This window comes from Schistocerca serialis, chromosome 12, assembly GCF_023864345.2.
Source record: "Schistocerca serialis cubense isolate TAMUIC-IGC-003099 chromosome 12, iqSchSeri2.2, whole genome shotgun sequence".
In the NCBI taxonomy this organism is placed as follows: domain Eukaryota; kingdom Metazoa; phylum Arthropoda; class Insecta; order Orthoptera; family Acrididae; genus Schistocerca; species Schistocerca serialis.
In genome coordinates, this window is record NC_064649.1 from 114,136,949 (window position 1) to 114,159,142 (window position 22,194).

The 22,194-nt window shown below is 43.3% G+C and overlaps 1 protein-coding gene and 1 pseudogene across 1 annotated transcript in view; one reads left to right on the forward strand and one right to left on the reverse strand.

Moving 5' to 3' along the window:
- The window catches only part of LOC126428183 (aminomethyltransferase, mitochondrial), a 173,384-nt gene that overhangs the window by 92,688 nt on the left and 58,502 nt on the right, over positions 1–22,194 (forward strand). The window lies entirely within an intron of this gene.
- On the reverse strand, positions 11,130–11,247 carry LOC126428677 (5S ribosomal RNA; annotated as a pseudogene).

Sequence of the window (22,194 nt, forward strand, 5' to 3'; positions counted from 1 at the left end):
GAGCTTGGACGACGTGTACAGGTACAGCTGCCCATGCAGCTTCAACACGATACCACAGTTCATCAAGAGTAGTGACTGGCGTATTGTGACCAGCCAGTTGCTCGGCCACCATTGACCAGACGTTTTCAATTGGTGAGAGATCGGGAGAATATGCTGGCCAGGGGAGCGGTCGAACATTTTCGGTATCCAGAAAGGCCCTTACAGGACCTGCAACATGCGGTCGTGCATCATCCTGCTGAAATGTAGGCTATCGCAAGGATCGAATGAAGGGTAGAGCCACGGGTCGTAACACATGTCCACTGTTCAAAGTGCCGCCAATGCGAACAAGAGATGACCGAGACGTATAACCAATGGCACCCCATACCATCACGCCAGGTGATACGCCAGTATAGCGATGACGAATACCCGCTTCCAATGTGCGTTCACCCCGATGTAGCCAAACACGGATGCGACCATCATGATGCTGTAAACAGAACCTGGATTCATCCGAAAAATGACGTTTTGCCATTCGTGCACCCAGGTTCGTCGTCGAGTACACTATCGCAGGCGCTACTGTCTGTGATGCAGAATCAAGTGTAACCGCAGCCATGGTCTCCGAGCTGATAGTCCGTGCTGCTGCAAACGTCGTCGAACTGTTCGTGCAGATGGTTGTTGTCTTGCAACGTCCCCATCTCTTGACTCAGGGATCGAGACGTGGCTGCACGATCCGTTACAGCCAAGTGGATAAGATGCCTGCCATCTCGTCTGCTAGTGATACGAGGCCGTTGGGATCCAGCACGGCGTTCCGTATTAACCTCCTGAACCCACCGATTCCATATTCTGCTAACAGTCATTGGATCTCGACCAACGCGAGCAGCAATGTCGCTATACGATAAACCGCAATCACCATAGGCTATAATCCGACCTTTATCAAACTCGGAAACGTGATGGTACGCATTTCTCCTCCTTAAACGAGGCATCACAACAATGTTTCACCAGGCAACGCCGGTCAGCTGCTGTTTGTGTATGAGAAATCGGTTGGAAACTTTCCTCATGTCAGCACGTTGTAGGTGTCGCCAGCGGCGCCAACCTTGTGTGAATGATCTGAAAAGCTAACCATTTGCATATCACAGCATCTTCTTCGTGTCGGTTAAATTTCGCGTCTGTAGCACGTCATCTTCGTCGTGCAGCAATTTTAATGGCCAGTAGTGTACTAACGCGAATTCCTTACAGAAGAATGGAAAAATTGGTAGCATCCGACCTTGGGAAGGTCAGTTTTTCATTCCGTAGAAATATAAGAACACGCAAGGCAACACCGACCCTACGACTTACCTTAAAAGCCAGTTGAAGGAAGGGCAAACCTACGTTTATAGCATTTGTAGACTTAGCGAAAGCTTTTGACAGTGTCGACTGGAATACCCTCTTTCAAATTCTGAAGGTGGCAGGGTAAAATACAGGAAGCGAAAGCCTGTTTACAATACAGAAACCAGATGGCAGTTGCAAGAGTCGAGGGACATGAAAGGGAAGAAGTGGTTGAAAAGGGAGTGAGACAGGGTTGTAGCCTGTCCCCGATGTTATTCTATTTGTATATTGAGCAAGCAATAAAGGAAAAGAAAAATATTTCGAGTAGGAATTAAAATGCATAGAGAAGAAATAAAAACTTACAGGTTTGCCGAAGTCATTGTCATTCTGTCAGAGATAGCAAAGGACTTTTAAGAGCAGCTGAACAGAATGGACAGTGTGTGGAGAGGAGGATATAAGAAGAACATCAACAAAAGCAAAATGATGATAATGGAATGTAGTCGAATTAAATCAGGTGACGCTGAGGGAATGAGACACTTAAAGTAGTAGATGAGTTTTGCTATTTTGGAAGCGAAATAACTGACGATGGTCGAAGTAGTGAAGATATAAAGTGTATACTGGATATGGCAAAAAACAAAACAAAAAAAAAAACGTTTCTGAAGGAGAGAAATTTGTTAACATCGAGTTAGATTTAAGTGTCAGAAAGTCTTTTCTGAATGTATTTGTATGCAATGTAGACATGGACGATAAATAGTTTAGACACGAAGAGATTAGAAGCTTTCGAAATGTGCTGCTACAGACGGATGCTGAAGACTGAATTGGTAGATCACGAACTAATGAGAAGGTCCCGAATGGAATTGGAGAGAAGAGGAATCTGTGGCACAACTTGATTAGAAGAAGAGATCGATTGGTAGAACACAATCTGAGGCATAAATGGATCAGGAATTTAGTATTGTAGGGAAGCACACAGGGTAAAAGTCGTAGAGGGAGACCAAGAGAAGAATAAAGTAAGCACATTCAGAAGGATATAGGTTGCAGTGGCTATTCGGATGTGAAGAGGCTGGCACAGGTTATAGTGCTTGGAGAGCTGCATCAAATCAGTCTCTGGACTGAAGGTCACAAAATGGACGGCTCAGATGAAGTATTAAAAGAAAATCACGAAATATTGTCATGATGTGTTTGCAGCTACAAGAAAATCTTGTTTCTTTTTCCACCGGATGCGTTTCCCTTTATTGAGCTAAAGTATCACCAGTGGTTTGTAATTACTGATATTTATAATTTTATTTGTGTTTAAGATCGATAAGGAGTTCATTAACATTATGTTGCTTTTTACTTACGGTGATTTCCGTACGGTTTCTCCCTTCATTTTCTTGCTCCTCACTTTCTCCTCACACTCCATCACACTACTATACGCTTACGTCCACTCATCATGGCTTTTCACTCCCTCAAAAACGAAAATCGATACTCCTTTACTACTCTTATATTGTATATAAACACACAGAAACATATTTAAATAGAATTACACACACACAATTAACTAAAATTAAAAACGGAGATTATAGTAGTAGACAAACTAGTGGCAATGTTATGTTGCCAGCACGTCATAACACAAACCACAGTACATACTTACACAGTAGATAACATATCAGCCATATTTATCAACGAATGTTTAATTATCATACGATCGCTTTCACTGGGGGAATCAGCTCACTCACTGCTGTGGCAAGAGAGCGTCGCGTAGCTAACGCCACCTTGTCCCTAGATGGCGTTGGTATAACGTAGCGAGAGAGGTCAGGGTTGTACAAGAGGCAGTTATTGCATGCGACAATAATGTCTTACTTCATAAAATTGTTGACAGACTTCCAGGTCATGTCAGCAGCTAAAATTCTGCGTACAGACTTCTTGCAATGTTAACTCACAGTGGTAAAAAAAGCAACACATGTTTCGACATGACAAGTCTGACCATTCACTTGTTAGAAGTATAAAAATGAACAGAAAACAGTGGTGTGCGAGAAAACTTGCTGTGTTGAACGTGAGAAATGCATAGTTCCGCCGCAAAATTAGACTGCAAGTATGAGTGTCTAACGAAGAAAAAATCCAAAAATATGATAGCAGACGGCATTTCCCGATGTAGGGGAGAAACCAAGTGGAAATCGCCGTAAGTAAAAAGCAACAGATTGTTAACGAATTGTTTTTCGATCTTAAAAACAAATCAAATTATAAATATCTTTAATTACAGACCACAGAAGATGCATTACTTCAATAAAGCGAAACTCGTCCGGTGAAAAAAAAAAAAAAAAAAGAAGCACGCATTTCTTGGTAGTTGCAACGACAAAACGAACATACCCTCAGGAATTGTAAAGCACCTACGGACAATATGACCACACAGATGAAGAACGAAATCTTGTGTTTCAAAAGTGATTGACATGGTTAGTTGTTCCGCGACCGTGAATTTTAAATATCTCAACTGCGACAATCTTGTTAGCACTTGTGCGTCAGACTTAGTGATTATAGAAACAAACAGTTTCTGTGTAATTACTGCAATTAGTATCGCTGAGATAGCCGTAATGGCAGCTAAACAGATCAGGTCCAAGTCGGCTAATTGTAATCATGAAACAAAACTAACCGACAATTTCAAAATGTAAAATTGTTGTTAGAAAATGTGGAAGCATGATGCAATAGTCTGCTTCAAACTATTCCCCGTTATCCAAGATAATTTACATAATGCTGTACGTCGATACGGATACTGTCTACGACGAGAACAGATAACAAACAGAATGACAGGCGAATGCGATAAGCCAAGAAAAGAAGAAGTTTCCAGAGTTATCAATATTTGAAGTTTACACACTACACAGGTCTCTTTTTATCATACAAAAATACTAACTGCCCACGTAATAATAAGCCCCAAAGGCAAATTGTGTCTCTACATCATCCAGCAACTAACAGCCTACACCAAACCGTCAACTAACATTGCTTCTTAAGAGTGTTGCTGTCCGTTTTGTAACAAATGAAAATTCATAGAGACGATAATTCATACTTCCGTACGTAATAATACGATTGCGGAAGTAACTCTGATACGTCTTCACTGCTGTACCTGTGAACTAATTTCGATGACATTTGGACGTGGAGACAGCTGAGGAACAAATAGACTATTTTGGAAACTGTTTAACGCAGGATGTTTATTGTTCTGAATAATCTAACGCGATTTACGGAAAAGTACGTATTTACTCTTTTAAAAGGCACTATGATCCACAGTTCAATTAATGCGGCGTAAGTATTGTGCATTTTATTACTACAACAGATCTAAATGTCAAGGAACAAAAAATTCAGGAAAAAAAACCAGATGGATAACTCAAACAAAGTCGTTGAACAAAGCCAAAGATGCTGTTAGATCGTCCGTCATGGTGTCCCACAGGCACAAACATAGATCATACTTTCAACCACAGTACATTCTCGAGTAAATATTATTTGCATTTTGAATTTTACCGAATTTGTGAAAATGTCTTTATTGTTTGATATGTTCTACGTAATACGATGCCACTTAATAAATATAATGCTTATACAATCATCGTCGTATGCAATCCATACTTCCACGATAATATTATAAATGCAAAAGTAACTTCGTTATGTTTTCACAATCAAACCGCTGAATTGATTTCAATGAATTTCTATATCGAGATAGTGCGAACCCTGAGAAAGGACAGGGGTTACTCTTCAATGTTAAAAAAATGTCGGTGCCTGGAAGGGCGAACTAGGGAATGGAATATCTTCATTTACGTCGGTGAACATAAATCATTTTGAAAAAATTATTAAATTCCTTGCCTAATGTATAGTTCCGCATGTTTTGTAATATTTTCATGATATTCAATATATATAAGTAGAGTTTATACATCATGGTGTAACTGTTTGTGGATATTTATCATATCTGAAGATGACAATAACTTGCTTCAACTGGTGATGTAAATATGTGTAGTAATTAGGCAACTGACACCACATCTCCATCTATATCTACGTGATTACTCTGCCATTCACAGTTAAGTGCCTGGCAGACAGTGTATCGAACCATTTACAAGCTATTTCTCTAACGTTCCATTGTGGAACAGCGCGTGGTAGAAACAAACGTATAAAGCCTTCTGTGTGAGACGTCATTTCTCTTCTTTTATTATAATGATCATTTCACCCCACGTAGGCTGTTACCAACAACATGTTTTCACATTTTGAGGAGGAAGTTGGTGTTGGAAGTTTCATGAGAAGATTCTGCCACAACGTAAAACGTCTTTGTATTATTGAGTGCCACCCCAATTCGCACATCATATACCTATGCTATCGTTACAGCTTAACTTGTTCGTAATTGTAATACCTAGGTATTCAGTCGAATTGACAGCCTTTAAATTTGTGTGAGTTATCGCGTAATCGAAATTTGACGGATCTCTTTTTGAACTCATATTGATGATTTCACATGTTTCCTGATTCAGAGGCAATTTGCCCCCACCATACATATACCTTTGTCTAAATATTTTTCATTTGGTTTCGATCATCTGATCACTTTATAAGACGGTAAATGACAGCATCACCTGCGAACAATTTAAGAGTGCCACTCACATTGTCTACTAAATCGTCTGTGTAGATCAGGAAAACCAGAAAGCCTATAATACTTTCTCGGGGAACGCCAGATATTACTTCTGTTTTATTCGATCACTTTCCGTCAGTCGCTACGAACTGTGATGTTTCTGAAAGGAAATCTCTAATGCAGTCGCGCTACGTCAAGCCTAAAAAAAGTGTTTTGCATTTTAACCTGTAACTTACTTCCGTAACAAAATAAATCTAGAATCACGACGTTACCCACAAATCATACGTACAATACATAAATTCTCCTCATGAGTGACCTACACTCCCCTGAAACTCATAATAGAGAGGATAATAAATTACAATTCGCTACAGGCTACAGATAGACTGAAACAGGAGAATATCTGCGATTCTCCAAGGAAGAGTTAAAGGCCCTGTGCTATTCCTGATCTGTAAAAACGATTTAGGAACAATCCGAGTAGCCTTCTTAGATAGATTGCCTTCAATTTCGATTACAAAGTAACTTACATAAAATTTAAAGGATTTCTGTTAATCTAAATTCCTAGGCAAGACGATTACGAAGTAGTGAAACTGGAACCGTCACAGAAAATGTTGTGGGGAAGGCGAACGAAGGACCGCATTTCATTCGCAGAGCATGCGACGCTACAAATGTGTGCATTGATGTGAAATTGAATTGGAAGAAACGCATTGATGATCTCCTGCAACGGTTAGGTTGAGATATTTATGCTTCTTAGGGCTACTGCAAATTTTGGCAATACACAGGTCAGCAAATTTGCCTACTACACATTTTTTTATCCACTGCTGTCATATAACATAATATTTTGAGGTAATCCATCATTAAGAGCAAAAGTATTTATGCGCAAATGGGTCTACTCAGAATAGTAGCTGGGGCCCAACCAAGATCACCTTGCAGACATTTATTTAAGAAACTCTGGATATTCACAGTAACTTCGCAATACGTATATCCTCATACGAAATTTGTCATTAATAATCCATCCCAATACAAAAATAATCCTAGAAGAAAGAATGTTCTACACTATTCTGGGTTAAATTTGGCACACAAAGGGGTGAATTTCACTGCCACAGAAATCTTTGCCAAATAGTATTAAAATTCTGACAGATAGGCAAGCAACATTTAAAAACTAATTTTAAGAATTTCTGAATGACAACTCCTACTCAATGGAAGAATTTTTATATATGAAGCAGTAACTGTGACACATATAGTGTAATGAAAAGTTACGTTAAATTCACGCAATCCACATCGTCATGAAGTGTCGTATTCATGATCTGTGTAACAAGTATTATTGTCGTGGTGGTGTGTTCCGTCTATGCAACTAATTGAAGGCAGTTTGTTTATTGAAACGACTTTTATTGCACTCTTTGACCACAATATCAATTCTTTAGACGATGACCGGTTTCAGTCCGTAATGACCATCCTCAGGTCTTTTTTACACCATGTCCTCAAGTGATAAGGCCATAATGGCTTGGTCAAAACACATAAATATAATCAGCAGAGCATCGTCGCATAGATCTAAAATAAGGTGTAGAATAGGCCGCATCGTCGACACAGTCATTATTGCAATTACTTTAGATCTATGTGACGATGCTGTGGTGATTATATTGATATGTTTTGACGATGCCATTATGGACTTATCACTTGAGGACATGGTGTAAAAAAGATCTGAGGAACTGTAGATACGCTCATCTCCATTGTCCTTTCCGACGCACTTGGGCAATTCCAGCTGGACAATGCGACACACCACACGTCCAGAATTGCTACAGGGAGGCTCGAGGAACACTCTTCTGAGTCTGAACACTTCCGCTGGCCATCTAACTCCCCAGACACGAACATTATTGAGTGTATCTGGGATGCCTTGCAACGAGGTGTTCAGAAGAGATCACCCACTTGTACGCTTACGGATGTATGGACAGCCCTGCAGGATTCACAGTGTCAGTTCCCTCCAGTAGTTCTTCAGACATTGAGTCCATGCCACGTCCTGTTGCGGCACTTTTGCGCACTCACGCGGACCCTACACCATACTAAGCAGGTGTGCCAGTTTCTTTGGCTCTTCAGTGTACCTTGGCGCGCACATTTCTGAAGAAGCGAGCTACAGTGGACGACGTTCCGCTGTCTCGCTGTTGCGGGCAGCGACAGAAACAGCAAACAGCGCTCTCTCAGCTGGCAGCCGGCAGCCAGCTACTGGTGGGGCCCCAGACACAGGTTCGGCTTCCCACTGTGTGTTTGCCGGCTGGCCGCCGCCTCCCAGCCCATTAACGATCCATTAAGGCTCCCCCCTCCCCCCTCCCCACCCCCACCGTGGCGCCGCGCTGGAATTTACAGTCCGGGCGCGTGTCTCCAGGCCAGGCCTCCAGCTGGAAAGGGTCTGCGTCACACTGTGTCGGGCTTGGGGGGGGGGGGGGGCAGTGGAGGGGGTGGCAGGGGGCTCTGCTGTCCGCTGCTGCCGCGCCGGAAAGCTCAGAGGCGCGGAAAGTTCTGCACTCGGTGGCGACGTGACCGAAAGCACTGCAGGCGACGCTAGCTGCGTCATATAAAAGCTGTGTTCACACGAAGCGTTTCCCTCTCTGCAGCTTATAGAATAATAAGTAAATGGAATGTTTCTTTTCATAGCTAAGCGTTACTTACTCGTTCTGCGGCGTTGTGAAAACAGCACACACTGAAGAGCCAGAGAAGCTGGTACATCTGGCTAATATCGTGTAGGGCCCCCCGCGAGCACGCAGAACTGCCGCAGCACGACGTGGCATGGACTCGACTAATGTCTAAAGTGCCCGCCCGGTTAGCCGTTCGGTCTAACGCACTGCTTTCCGGGCGGGTAGGAGCACCTGGTCCCCGGCACAAATCCGCCCGGCGGGCTTGTGTCGAGGTTCGGTGAGCTGGCCAGTCTGTGCATGGTTTTTAGGTGGTTTTCCATCTGCCACGGCGAATGCGGGCTGGTTCCCCGTATTCCGCCTCAGCTACACTATGTCGGCGGTTGCTGCGCAAACAAGTTCTCCACGCACTCGTACACCACCATTATTCTACCACGCAAACATAGGGGTTACACTCGTCTGGTGTGATACGTTCCCTGGGGTGTCCACTGGAAGCCGAACCGCACAATAACCCTGGGTTCGGTGTGGGGCGGCGGAGGGGTGAAGTGGACTGCGGCAGTCGTCGTGGGGCTGTGGACCACTGCGGCTGCGGCGGGGACGGAGCCTCTCCGTCATTTGTAGGCCCCCGTTTAACATACAACACAATATAATGTCTGAAGTAGTGCTGGAGGGAACTCTCACACCATGAATCCTGCAGGGCTGTCTATAAATCCGTAAGAGTACGAGGGGATGGAGATCTCTTCTGAACAGCACGTTGCAAGGCATCCCTTATACGCTCAAATATGTTCATGTCTGGGGAGTTTGGTGGACAGCGGAAGTGCTTAAACTCAGCACAATGTTCCTGGAACCACTCTGTACCAGTTCTGGAGTTGTAGGGTGTTGCATTGTCCTGCTGGAGTTGCCCAAGTCCGTCAAAATGCACAATGGACATGAGCGGATGCAGGCGATCATACAGAATGCTTGTCACCTGTGAGAGTCGTATCTACACGTATCAGGCGCTCCCATATCTCTCCAAATGCATACGATCCACGCCATTACAGAGTCTCCACCAGCTTGAACAGTCGCTGCTGAAAAGCAGGGTCCATGGATTCATGAGCTTGTCTCCATACCCGTACCCATCCATCCCCTCCATATAATTTGAAACGAGACTCATTCCACCAGGCAACATGTTTCCAGTCATCAACAGTCCAATGTCTGTGTTGACGGGCCGAGGCGAGGCTCAAAGCTTTGTGACGCGTAGTCATCAAGGGTACATTGAATGATTTGCACGCTGAAGTTGATGCTTCAGCATTGAAATCTGCAGCAATTTGCGGGTCGGTTGCAGTTTTGTCACGTTCAACGATTCTCTTCAGTCCTGTTCCAGAAGTATCTTTTTCCGGCCGCAGCGATGTCGGAGATCTGATGTTTTACTGAATTCCTGATACTCACGGTACACTCGTGAAATGGTGGTATGGGGAAATTCCCACTTCATCGCTACCAAGGAGGTGCTGTGTCCCATCGTTGCCACAATCAAACTCACTTAAATCTTGATAACCTGCCATTGGTGCAGCAGGAACCGACCTAACAACTGCACCATGCACTTGTTGTCTTATACAGGCGTTGCCGGTCACTGCGCCATATTCTGCTTGTTTTCATATCTCTGTATTTGAATATGCATGGCTGTACCAGATTCTATGGCGCTTCAGTGTAGTTTATTTGGTTCTCCTCCAGAGAATTGCACAACCGAGTTTACTTTTAGGGTCCCTCATTATTAGAAAAGGAAACCCTTCCAGGACCAGATCCCAAGCTTTTTAGCTGTGCGGACCACCTGTTTTGTAAGAAAAACTTTGAGGCCTGGTTTCAGTATTTATATTTTTTATAAAGAAAAGATTTGTATTATATTCGTTTGGTTGTCTCAACTAGATAAAAACTCAAAATCGAGTGGTCAATGTTAGAAAGAACGCATTGGCTTTTGGCCATTCTTTGTCGCCTACGAGAGAATTGATATCCGTATTAATACAAATGCATTTTAGCCTCAGATCAGTAGCTTCATTTAGTCTTCTCATGACGGCACTTTTTTTTTTTAAAAAAGGAAATAAAGAAAAAAAGTTGGAAAGCCTCGATCAGAGAGATAGTTTCTAGGAATTCCCATCAAGCGTCTCAGTGTGTAGTAATTCAGCACTATTACCATGTGATGTGGTGTAGTGGCTAACGCCCTTACCTCACATTCGAAAGACCTGGGTTCAATTCCCGGGTGTACCGTCCAAATGTCGGTTTCCTGCAGTCACCCAGGTCACTCCAGGCAAATAATGGGATAGTTGCTTAAAAGGACCATGATCGCTCCAGTATCAATAGATCTGAGCAAAGCTCTCTCTCTAGTAATTTCGGCTCTAGACGGGCCGTGGAACACCATTCTTCCATCTTTTTGGGTCAGGGTATTAAATGAGCGAAATCAAAGCGAGAAACTCTCCTCCCGAACAGGCCCTGAAGGCTCAACGGTACCGACCGGCCGCCGTGTCATCCTAAGCCCAATGGCGTCAATGCATGCGGTTATGGAGGGGCATGTGTTCAGCACGCCGCTCTCCCGGCCGTGTGTCAGTTTCCGAGACCGGAGCCGCTACTTCTCAATCAAGTAGCTCCTCAGTTTGACTCACAAGGGCTGAGTGCACCCCGCTTGCCAACAGCGCTCGGCAGACCGGATGGTCACCCATCCAAGTGCTAGCCCAGCCCGACAGCGCTTAACTTCGGTGATCTGACGGGGACCAGTGTTACCACTGCGGCAAGGCTGTTGGCGTACGAGAAACTACCAACTCTACTAATTACGATCGGATTGCGGTATGTTGTATGTTTATGCCATGACTAGGCAGCCAATTCCGTGCGCTGTCCCTGTATCACAGTCTGTAGAGGTCTACACTTCCAGCCACCTGACGGTAAACGGCATTGGTAATTTTGAACACTAAAAAAATTTTTAAGAATTACTGAAATACTGGTAGTCGGTCTTAGCAGCTGCTTTTGACCCATTTTTTCCGTGTATTAAAAACAAAAACTGGGTAGTTTTCGACATGTCATAATGGATCATTCCCTTGTGAGTGGTTGGGACAGCAACAGGTCGTATTAATTCTTATTCCACTGTGTACTCGTTGACGCTGACTCTGACAAGTGAGATCCCGAAGTTCCCGATACTTTTTTGCCTTGTCTTGGACTCTCGACCAGCGTTCACGACCCAGTCCCACGCTGCCCACTGCCCTCAAGTGGGCCGCAGCCAATGGGTTGGGATCCGCTTGCCTTCTAGGATCGCTTTGATGTTCGTCTCTCTGTCCGACTGTTAAAAACACTCTTTCTTAGACAATGCTAGACGAATCAGTTGAAATTTATGTCGAATATTGAGGCCTACAGTCCCTTAAATTCCCACCCCAAAACCCATAGGGTACATCCCGATGTATACGGGGTGGTCCATTGATCGTGACCGGGCCAAATATCTCACGAAATAAGCGTCAAACGAAAAAACTAAAAAGAGCGAACCTCGACTAGCTTGAAGGGGGAAAACAGATGGTGCTATGGTTGGCCCGCTCGATGGCGCTGCCATAGGTCAAACGGATATCAATTACGTTTTTTTTTAAATGGGAACCCCCATTTTTAATTACATATTCGTGTAGAACGTAAAGAAATAAGAAGGGTTTAGGACCACTTTTTTCGCTTTGTGATAGATGGTGCTCTAATAGTCACAAACGTATAAGTACGTGGTATCACGTAAGATTCCGCCAGTGCGGACGGTATTTGCTTCGTGATACATTACCCGTGTTAAAATGGACCGCTTACCAATTGCGGAAAAGGTCGATATCGTGTTGATGTATGGCTATTGTGATCAAAATGCCCGACGGGCGTGTGCTATGTATGCTGCTCGGTATTCTGGACCACATCATTCAAGTGTCCGGACCGTTCGCCGAATAGTTACGTTGTTTAAGGAAACAGAAAGTGTTCGGCCACATGTGAAACGTCAACCACGACCTGCAACAAATGATGATGCCCAAGTAGGTGTTTCAGCTGCTGTCGCGGCTAATCCGCACATCAGTAGTAGACAAATTGCGCGAGAATCTGGAATCTCAAAAACGTCGTTGTTGCGAATGCTACATCATCGATTGCACCCCTACCATATTTCTACACACTAGGAATTGCATGGCTACGACTTTGAACGTCGTGTACAGTTCTGCCACTGGGCACAAGGGAAATTATGGACGATGACAGATTTTTTGCACGCGCTCTATTTAGCGACGAAGCGTCATTCAGCAACAGCGGTAACGTAAACCGGCATAATATGCACTATTGGGCAACTGAAAATCCACCATGGCTGCGACAAGTGGAACATCAGCGACCTTGACGGGTTAATGTATGTGCGGCATTATGGGAGGAGGGATAATTGGCCCCCATTTTATCGATGGCGATCTAAATGGTACAATGTATGCTGATTTCGTACGTAATGTTCTACCGATGTTTCTACAAGATGTTTCACTGCATGACAGAATGGCGATGTACTTCCAACATGATGGATGTCCGGCACATAACTCGCGTGCGGTTGAAGCGGTATTGAATAGCATGTTTCATGACAGGTGGATTGGCCCGCACGTTCACCGGATCTGACGTCCCGGGATTTCATTCTGTGGGGAAAGTTGACGTGTATTTGCTGTCGTGCTCCACGGAAAACGCCTCACAACATGCGTCAGCGCATTGTCAATGCATGTGCGAAAATTACGGCAGCCGAACTACTCGCTATTGAGAGGAATGTCGTTACACGTATTGCCAAATGCACTGAGTTGACAGACATCATTTTGAGCATTTATTGCATTAATGTGGAATTTACAGGTAATCACGCTGTAACAGCATGCGTTCTCAGATATGATAAGTTCACAAAGGTACATGTATCACATTGGGACAACCGAAATAAAATGTTCAAACGTACCTACGTTCTGTATTTTAATTTAAAAAACCTACCTATTACCAACTGTTCGTCTATGTGAGCCATATGTTTGTGACTATTAGAGAGCCACCTACCACACGTAATATAGGAATATGTAATATTTTTAAAAAAATGCAGTTGATATCCGTTTGACGTATGGCAGCGCCATCTAGCGGGCCAACCATAGCGCCATCTGGTTTCCCCTTCGAGCTAGACGAGTTTCGTTCTTTGTTGTTTTTTCGTTTCTCGCCTATTTCGTGAGATATTTGGCCCAGTCAATATCAATGGACCACCCTGTATATATTAAACCTGGAGAGCGGGAGAAAGGAAAAGAAAGGGAGGGGATCACTGCTATCTGCAGTGTCGGGAATCAGCGGCGACGTGTGACAATGTGTACCAGACCGGGATTCGAACCCGGGACTACATACTTACAACGCAGGTGCGTTAAACGCTGCGCCATCCAGAACACAGCGTTATCGTAGCTGCGCGGACTATCGGCATGCATCATGGACGATCCACATTTTAGGAACAATTAAGCTTCGACTTCTACCTAAATGTGAAATTTGTGGCTGTACTGACTTAACACTGAATATCATCTCCAGCTCTCCTTGGTATTAGTCCAAAAGTTTGAAGATATATCGGCTGACGGTTTTCCCTGGCTTCTCATTACAGCTAAGACTGAAACTTCAAAGCTGAACACTATTTACAGACGACCAATGTAACCTGAAGAAAGGGTAGTCTTTATACTCTTTGATTTATTGCAAGTGGAAAATGTTCAAATGTGTGTGAATTCCTAAGGGACCAAACTGCTGAGGTCATTGGTCCCTAGACTTACACACTACTCAAACTAACTTACGCTAAGAACAACACACACACACACCCATGCTCGAGGGAGGACTCGAACCTCCGGCGGGAGGGGCCGCGCAATCCGTGACAAGGCGCCTCAAACCGCTCGGCCACTCGGCGCGGCTGCAAGTGGAGAAATTTATGTTAATGACGGCTTCACATTTTATTAGCTACTTCATCCCAGTTTCTGATGTGTGCAATGATACATGTGAAGCACTTCAACGATATCATATATAAGGATGTTGTAATGTAATAAAATAATTTTTTTTTATTTGTGACTCTTTTTCTTTGCTATCAGTGTAATGTAATAGAATGAATATGAGCCGTGACGTATATAAAAAAGGAACACACTTTAATGCAATGGCTCAGCATAAAAGAGAAATAACTAATGTAGGCATATTATTAACAATATGTTGTTTAATTTAGCCCGACGTGTATAAGCACTCAGTAAACTAGCTCAGTTCTCAGGGTAATTACGTAATCGTCGATAATTAATTGTCCTTTTCTTATTTACCCAATACCACAGATATTAGTCCAGGCTCGTGAGAAGTTGTGTACTTATTGCACCAGAGAATATTTGCCAAGTCTGTTCGATGTACACTACTGTAATACGTAACATCGTGGTTTCGTCTCGATTCCCCAATATAAGATAACAAGAGTAGCATCTACAAATGAAATTCTATAATGAAACTGGAATCCTGTGACCAGACCTTTTCTGCCTGGGATGTTATCTCGTTATGAAAGAAAATCGGTAAATAAGATTGTTAAATTATTAGTAGCTGTCTCCGGTCTCGTGGAATCTGAAATAAAGTTGATTGTCCTAACCGACGGACGTCTCGTAGATGAGCTAAAAGAAAAATGTTAAAAATTTTTCTAAGATGGCGCCTAACAATGAAAATTCTTTGTTAAGGCCCATATCTACTTAAGGCAATACAGGTATCAGACTAACAATAGATTCACCAAATACAAAAATTCTTTTGACAAAATAATCATTATATTTATCAGGTTTTAAGTACAACTTACATTATCAGCTGGTACAGCAAGATGTGCTTTACACAAGAACGTCCTCTTAGAATAAGATAAGTGAAAGACAAAGGAAAGATAGTTCATGCATAGACGCGCAAGAGTCCATGGAATAACATGTCCATTGTAGTTCTATCTCTTCTTCTATGGCGTACTTGTCGATTATTTATAAAATTTATCGTAGTATTTAGTTTACATTCTTTTAAACCCCAGGAGAAACAGTACAATGTATAATGAAAATGTCAATAAAATAAGGTTAATGAAATATGAAATACACATACAAACTGTAACGTGAGCTCTGTACATATTATAGAGTAAAGTACCCCACCGCATTTTTCTTTATGTTAGGCTAATCTCAGGAACTACTACAGGGCTTCTGAAATGGTTTTCACTTACAGACTGACTGACGAGCAACGTTTCTGTACATTACTAGACAAACAAACTGCGTTATGAACAAGTCATCTGGCTATAGATGCTGGCATCTGTGTGAAGCCAGGGCGAGTCCCTAGTCAAGAATAAACATTACGTTATCCATCAGTTGTAATGCAAACAGATTACATTCTTAATATCAACACTGCCATACTTCTAATTGTAAGAGTGTTAAGAAGATTTGTACATGAATAAACTAAAAGTATTTAACTATTGACCGATTTATTTTAGGTCATGGTGAATCGTCTATGATGTACTACCGTGACTCACTAAGATCTATTGTTCCTAGCGTTTTGCCTAGAGCTGCTTTGGACGTCTTCACAGGTGCTTCTGGTTCCCATAAGTCTTGCAAAAGTGATATTTTTTTGTGAGTCACCAGTCTTCTCACCAATTCCTGTTTTGTGCTAACCTCTCCATAACCTCTCCGTGCTGCAGTAACACTTGCAACCTACGTCCTCAATTAGTTGCTGGATGTATTCCAGTCTCTGTCTTCCTCTAGAGTTTCCGCCCTCTACAGCTCTCTCTAGTACCATAGGAGTTATTCCCCGGTGTCTTAACAGATGTCCTATCATCCTGACCCTCCCCTTGTCAGCGTTTTCTACACGTTCCTTTCCTATCCGATTCTGCAAAAACTTCCTCAAAAATGGTTCAAATGGCTCTGAGCACTATGGGACTTAACTTCTGAGGTAATCAGTCCCCTAGAACTAAGAACTACTTAAACCTAACTAACCTAAGGACATCACACACATCCATGCCCGAGGCAGGATACGAACCTGCGACCGTAGCGGTCGCGTAGTTCCAGACTGTAGCGCCTAGAACCGCTCGGCCATCCCGGCCGGCAAAACTTCCTCATTCCTTATCCTATCCGTCCAGTTAATTTTCAACATTCGGCTATAGTACCACACCTCAAATGCTTCGATTCTCTTCTGTTCTGATTTTCCCACAGACAATATTTCACTACCATACAATGCTGTGCTCCAAACGTACATTCTCAGAAATTTCTGCCTCAAATTAAGACATACATTTGATACTAATAGACTTCTCTTGACCAGGAATGTCTTTTTTGCCAGTGTTAGTCTGCTTTTGACGTCGTCCTTGCTTCATCCGTCATTGGTTATTGCGCTGATTAGGTTGCACAATTCCTTAACTTCATCTGCTTCGTAACCATCAATCGTGATGTAAAATTTCTCTCTGTCCTCATATCTGCTACTTCTCATTACTTTCGCAGTCTATACTCTGTACTCATTAGACTGTTCATTCCGTTCAGCGTATCATGCAATTCTTCTTCACTTTCACTCAGGATAGCAATGCCAGCCGGAGTGGCCGTGCGGTCCTAGGCGCTACAGTCTGGAGCCGAGCGACCGCTACGGTCGCAGGTTCGAATCCTGCCTCGGGCATGGATGTGTGTGATGTCCTTAGGTTAGTTAGGTTTAAGTAGTTCTACGTTCTAGGCGACTGATGACGTCAGAAGTTATGTCGCATAGTGCTCAGAGCCATTTGAACCATTTTAGGATAGCAATATCATCAGCAAATCGTATCACTGATATCCTTTCACCTTGAATTTTAATTCCACTCCTGAACTTTTATTTTATTTCTATCATTGACCCTCCCATGTACAGATTGAACAGTAGGGGCGAAATATTACAACCCTGTCTTACATCCTTCTTAACCCCAGCACTTCGTTCTTGTTGTACATATCGTATATCACCTGCCTCTCCTCATAGCTTACCCCTATTTTTCTCGGAATTTCGAACATCTTGCGCCATATTACATTGTTGGACGCTTTTTCCTGGGTGACAAATCCTATAATTTTGTCTTGCTTTCTTTTTTCTTTAATCTTTCTTCCATTATCAACCTCTAGGTCAGAATTGCCTCTTTGGTGCCTCTCCCATTCCTAAAGCCAAACTAATGGACATTTAACACATCATCAGTTTTCTTTTCCATTTTTCTGTATATTATTCTAGTCATCAGGTGGGATGCATGAGCTCTTAAGCTGATTGTGCAATAATTATCGCACCTGTCGGTTCTTCCAGTCTTCGGAATCGTGTGGACGATATTTTTTCGAAAATCGGGTGGTATGTCGCCAGACTCGTATGTTGTACAGAGCAACATTTGGAATGTTATCTATACTTTCTGCTTTATTTGTTGTTAAGTCCTCCAAAGCTCTCTTAAATTGTGATTCTAATACTGGATCCCCTATCTCCTCTAAATCGACTCCAGTTCCTTCTTGTATCACATCAGACAAACCTTCCCTCTCATAGAGACTTCAGTGTACTCTTTCCACCCATCCTCTCTCACCTCTCCATTTAACAGCGAAATTCACTTTGCACTCTTAACAATACAGTATACTTTCCCGGCTCAATATTGCGTAAAAATCAACACCTGTTTCTTTCAGGCACTGTTTATAATATATACGTTTTACAGGCTTTTTGTTCATATCGGGTAATACAGCACACTTTCTAAACAAATTAGAAGTATTTTGAATATTTTTGAATCTGTTCCCAAAATGCTTCCTCAAATTGAGGTACCATTTAATCCAATGTTATACATTTGAAGGAGACCAAACTTTTACCAGATATCATGACATGATGGCTGAGATACTAGACCTATTTAATTCCACCTATTATGTATATCTCATCTTACATTTTCATTTTTATAATTTTTTTCTAATAAAAAGATATTTTTTCTATATCTTCAATAAAGCTTAGGTCTACTACCTAAGTATGGACTATTGCAAATCACAGAAAAAAATTAGAGCAATGCTGTATAAAGTTTGGGAAATATTTGTACCTGAATTCTGAAAAATACAACTTAAGGGAAATTGCAAATGAAGATATGAGTCCAATTAAACTGTGCCTCAGAACATTCCTGAAGCGTAGTCTTCATCCTGCAGCATTTCTTCATCTTCAAGCTTTCTCTTGGCACTCCTTTTAGCACTTCTTGCTTCTTTGGTAACTTGAAGAGCGAATCTTTCAGCTTCATGCAACCATTGTCTGTCCCACACAAGCAATTGATCTTCCATATTAGAGCCACATTTTATGCCTAAATTTCTCAGGACTTCCAACCTTCCTATCACTCCATCATTGAAACACCAACTTTTAATGTATTTAGTCCTACAAAAACATTCTTGGGTAATCTTTCCCATATGCAATGGCTGAAACTTTCATTTGTATTCTGAGTGCTCCCATGAAGACATTTAGTAGGCAAAACAGGGTCACTCAGGTCTCTAAAAATTGGTTTTATTTAATTCATAACAGGCTCAGTAAGAGAATGCTTATGATGTTATACACTCCTGGAAATGGAAAAAAGAACACATTGACACCGGTGTGTCAGACCCACCATACTTGCTCCGGACACTGCGAGAGGGCTGTACAAGCAATGATCACACGCACGGCACAGCGGACACACCAGGAACCGCGGTGTTGGCCGTCGAATGGCGCTAGCTGCGCAGCATTTGCGCACCGCCGCCGTCAGTGTCAGCCAGTTTGCCGTGGCATACGGAGCTCCATCGCAGTCTTTAACACTGGTAGCATGCCGCGACAGCGTGGACGTGAACCGTATGTGCAGTTGACGGACTTTGAGCGAGGGCGTATAGTGGGCATGCGGGAGGCCGGGTGGACGTACCGCCGAATTGCTCAACACGTGGGGCGTGAGGTCTCCACAGTACATCGATGTTGTCGCCAGTGGTCGGCGGAAGGTGCACGTGCCCGTCGACCTGGGACCGGACCGCAGCGACGCACGGATGCACGCCAAGACCGTAGGATCCTACGCAGTGCCGTAGGGGACCGCACCGCCACTTCCCAGCAAATTAGGGACACTGTTGCTCCTGGGGTATCGGCGAGGACCATTCGCAACCGTCTCCATGAAGCTGGGCTACGGTCCCGCACACCGTTAGGCCGTCTTCCGCTCACGCCCCAACATCGTGCAGCCCGCCTCCAGTGGTGTCGCGACAGGCGTGAATGGAGGGACGAATGGAGACGTATCGTCTTCAGCGATGAGAGTCGCTTCTGCCTTGGTGCCAATGATGGTCGTATGCGTGTTTGGCGCCGTGCAGGTGAGCGCCACAATCAGGACTGCATACGACCGAGGCACACAGGGCCAACACCCGGCATCATGGTGTGGAGAGCGATCTCCTACACTGGCCGTACACCACTGGTGATCGTCGAGGGGACACTGAATAGTGCACGGTACATCCAAACCGTCATCGAACCCATCGTTCTACCATTCCTAGACCGGCAAGGGAACTTGCTGTTCCAACAGGACAATGCACGTCCGCATGTATCCCGTGCCACCCAACGTGCTCTAGAAGGTGTAAGTCAACTACCCTAGCCAGCAAGATCTCCGGATCTGTCCCCCATTGAGCATGTTTGGGACTGGATGAAGCGTCGTCTCACGCGGTCTGCACGTCCAGCACGAACGCTGGTCCAACTGAGGCGCCAGGTGGAAATGGCATGGCAAGCCGTTCCACAGGACTACATCCAGCATCTCTACGATCGTCTCCATGGGAGAATAGCAGCCTGCATTGCTGCGAAAGGTGGATATACACTGTGCTAGTGCCGACATTGTGCATGCTCTGTTGCCTGTGTCTATGTGCCTGTGGTTCTGTCAGTGTGATCATGTGATGTATCTGACCCCAGGAATGTGTCAATAAAGTTTCCCCTTCCTGGGACAATGAATTCACGGTGGTCTTATTTCAATTTCCAGGAATGTATTTGACCACTTTCTTTTGCTTTCTGGCAACCACACCAAGAATCTGCTCCTTTAGGGCAAAGTCCGTGAAAAGGGTGGTCATCTGTGGACAACTTATGAAACTAGGTGGCCCGTACAGCTTTTCTCATTGCTGTAACATCATTCAGAGGTGCATTTCGTCTAATGGCCAGTCCATAATAATTCTGAAGAATGTCTGTTTCTGTCAATCTGCATCGGCCAGACAGAGGATTTCCATCCGACAGCAACTTTCCTTTCATTTCTCCTCGTAGCTCCCTCCATCTAGCACACATGTCCACAACACTCCAGTTTGGTTTCAAAGGTATCATCATTGAACTTATTAATTTTATTGAAAACTTTAGAGTCCCCATCACCTAGGTACCTCGAATACATAACGTTATAAATAGGCAGCGACCTCTGAAATATTTGCAGAGCACCATCATATTCCATAACTCCACTATAACCATCATAATTTTTAGAACACGGATGCTCAATATGTCCTTCAGTGCTGCCATGGCAGGCGTGGGAGTATTTAGATAAGCACTCAACATCACCAACTTTTCCATTCTACAGAGAAGTATCACTTACAACACCATTCAAGGAACGATGTCCTCGACGTTGACATGTCCCATCAAATGCAACAGCAAATTCCCTGGTTCCAGTAATATTTACAGTTTCTTCTACTGCATGTTTCATAGATGCTTTAGACACAACCGTCAAGGCACCTAAAAGTATTTTTATGTACTTTCTGGACCTACTGCAAGGTGGAGGAAGGTCCACCAAACAGCAAAACATTTGAGCAGCCTTTTTTCCTTTTCCTATTGCACGCATTGTATACACTAACTTCAAATTCATATCATATGAATTATGCACAATGTTTGAAGTCATTTCCGAGCTGGATTTATTGTAGGATCTACATAGAACAACTAAATTTGATGCTAAACCCTTCTTCATAGCCAGCCGGGGTGGCCGAGCGGTTCAAGGCGCTACAGTCTGGAACCGCGCGACCGCTTCTGTCGCAGGTTCGAATCCTGCCTCGGGCATGGATGTGTGTGATGTCCTTAGCTGAGTTAGGTTTAAGTAGTTCTAAGTTCTAGGGGACTGATGACCTTAGAAGTTAAGTCCCATAGTGCTCAAAGCCATTTGAACCTTCTTGATACTTTGTTGTTCAGTTATTTCCAGACAGCCTACACCATCACATTGTTTACATTTCGCCACTTCCTTTATCAAAGAAGATAAGATTCCTACGTCAACAACAACAAATCCACTACAAACAGCGTCATTGTTAAGACAAACAGTGTGGCTTGCTTTATTTGTGAACAGGTTACCACGGAATTTCCTTTTATTGAATTTCTTGATGCGTGTCATAATTCGTATTTATTGCACAATAAAGGGTATGCACTTCCGCAAATATATGTAGCACTTGGGCAGCAAACATTCAGTAACACGTGAACAAACTGCTTCAGGAAAACGAAAGTAAATACTAGAAGATAATCATTTACAGACACTCGAAACCTGCACTGTTAGTAACATATACAACGTATCATACGGATAATCTCTGGAAGCAGGAAGTTCACAGTTCCTTTCTAAATAACAGAAATAAAGGGGGCGTGTTGGCATACATGACCGTAGCTTTAAAATTACATATAGGTCATTTGTCATTTGAAACCCTATAATGTATGTATCAATGTAATCACGAAAGACTATAGAATTTAATAAAGTCATAAAAATTTTCCACCATTTATAAGTACCCTGTATCCTTAATGCTACCACCGTTGCTT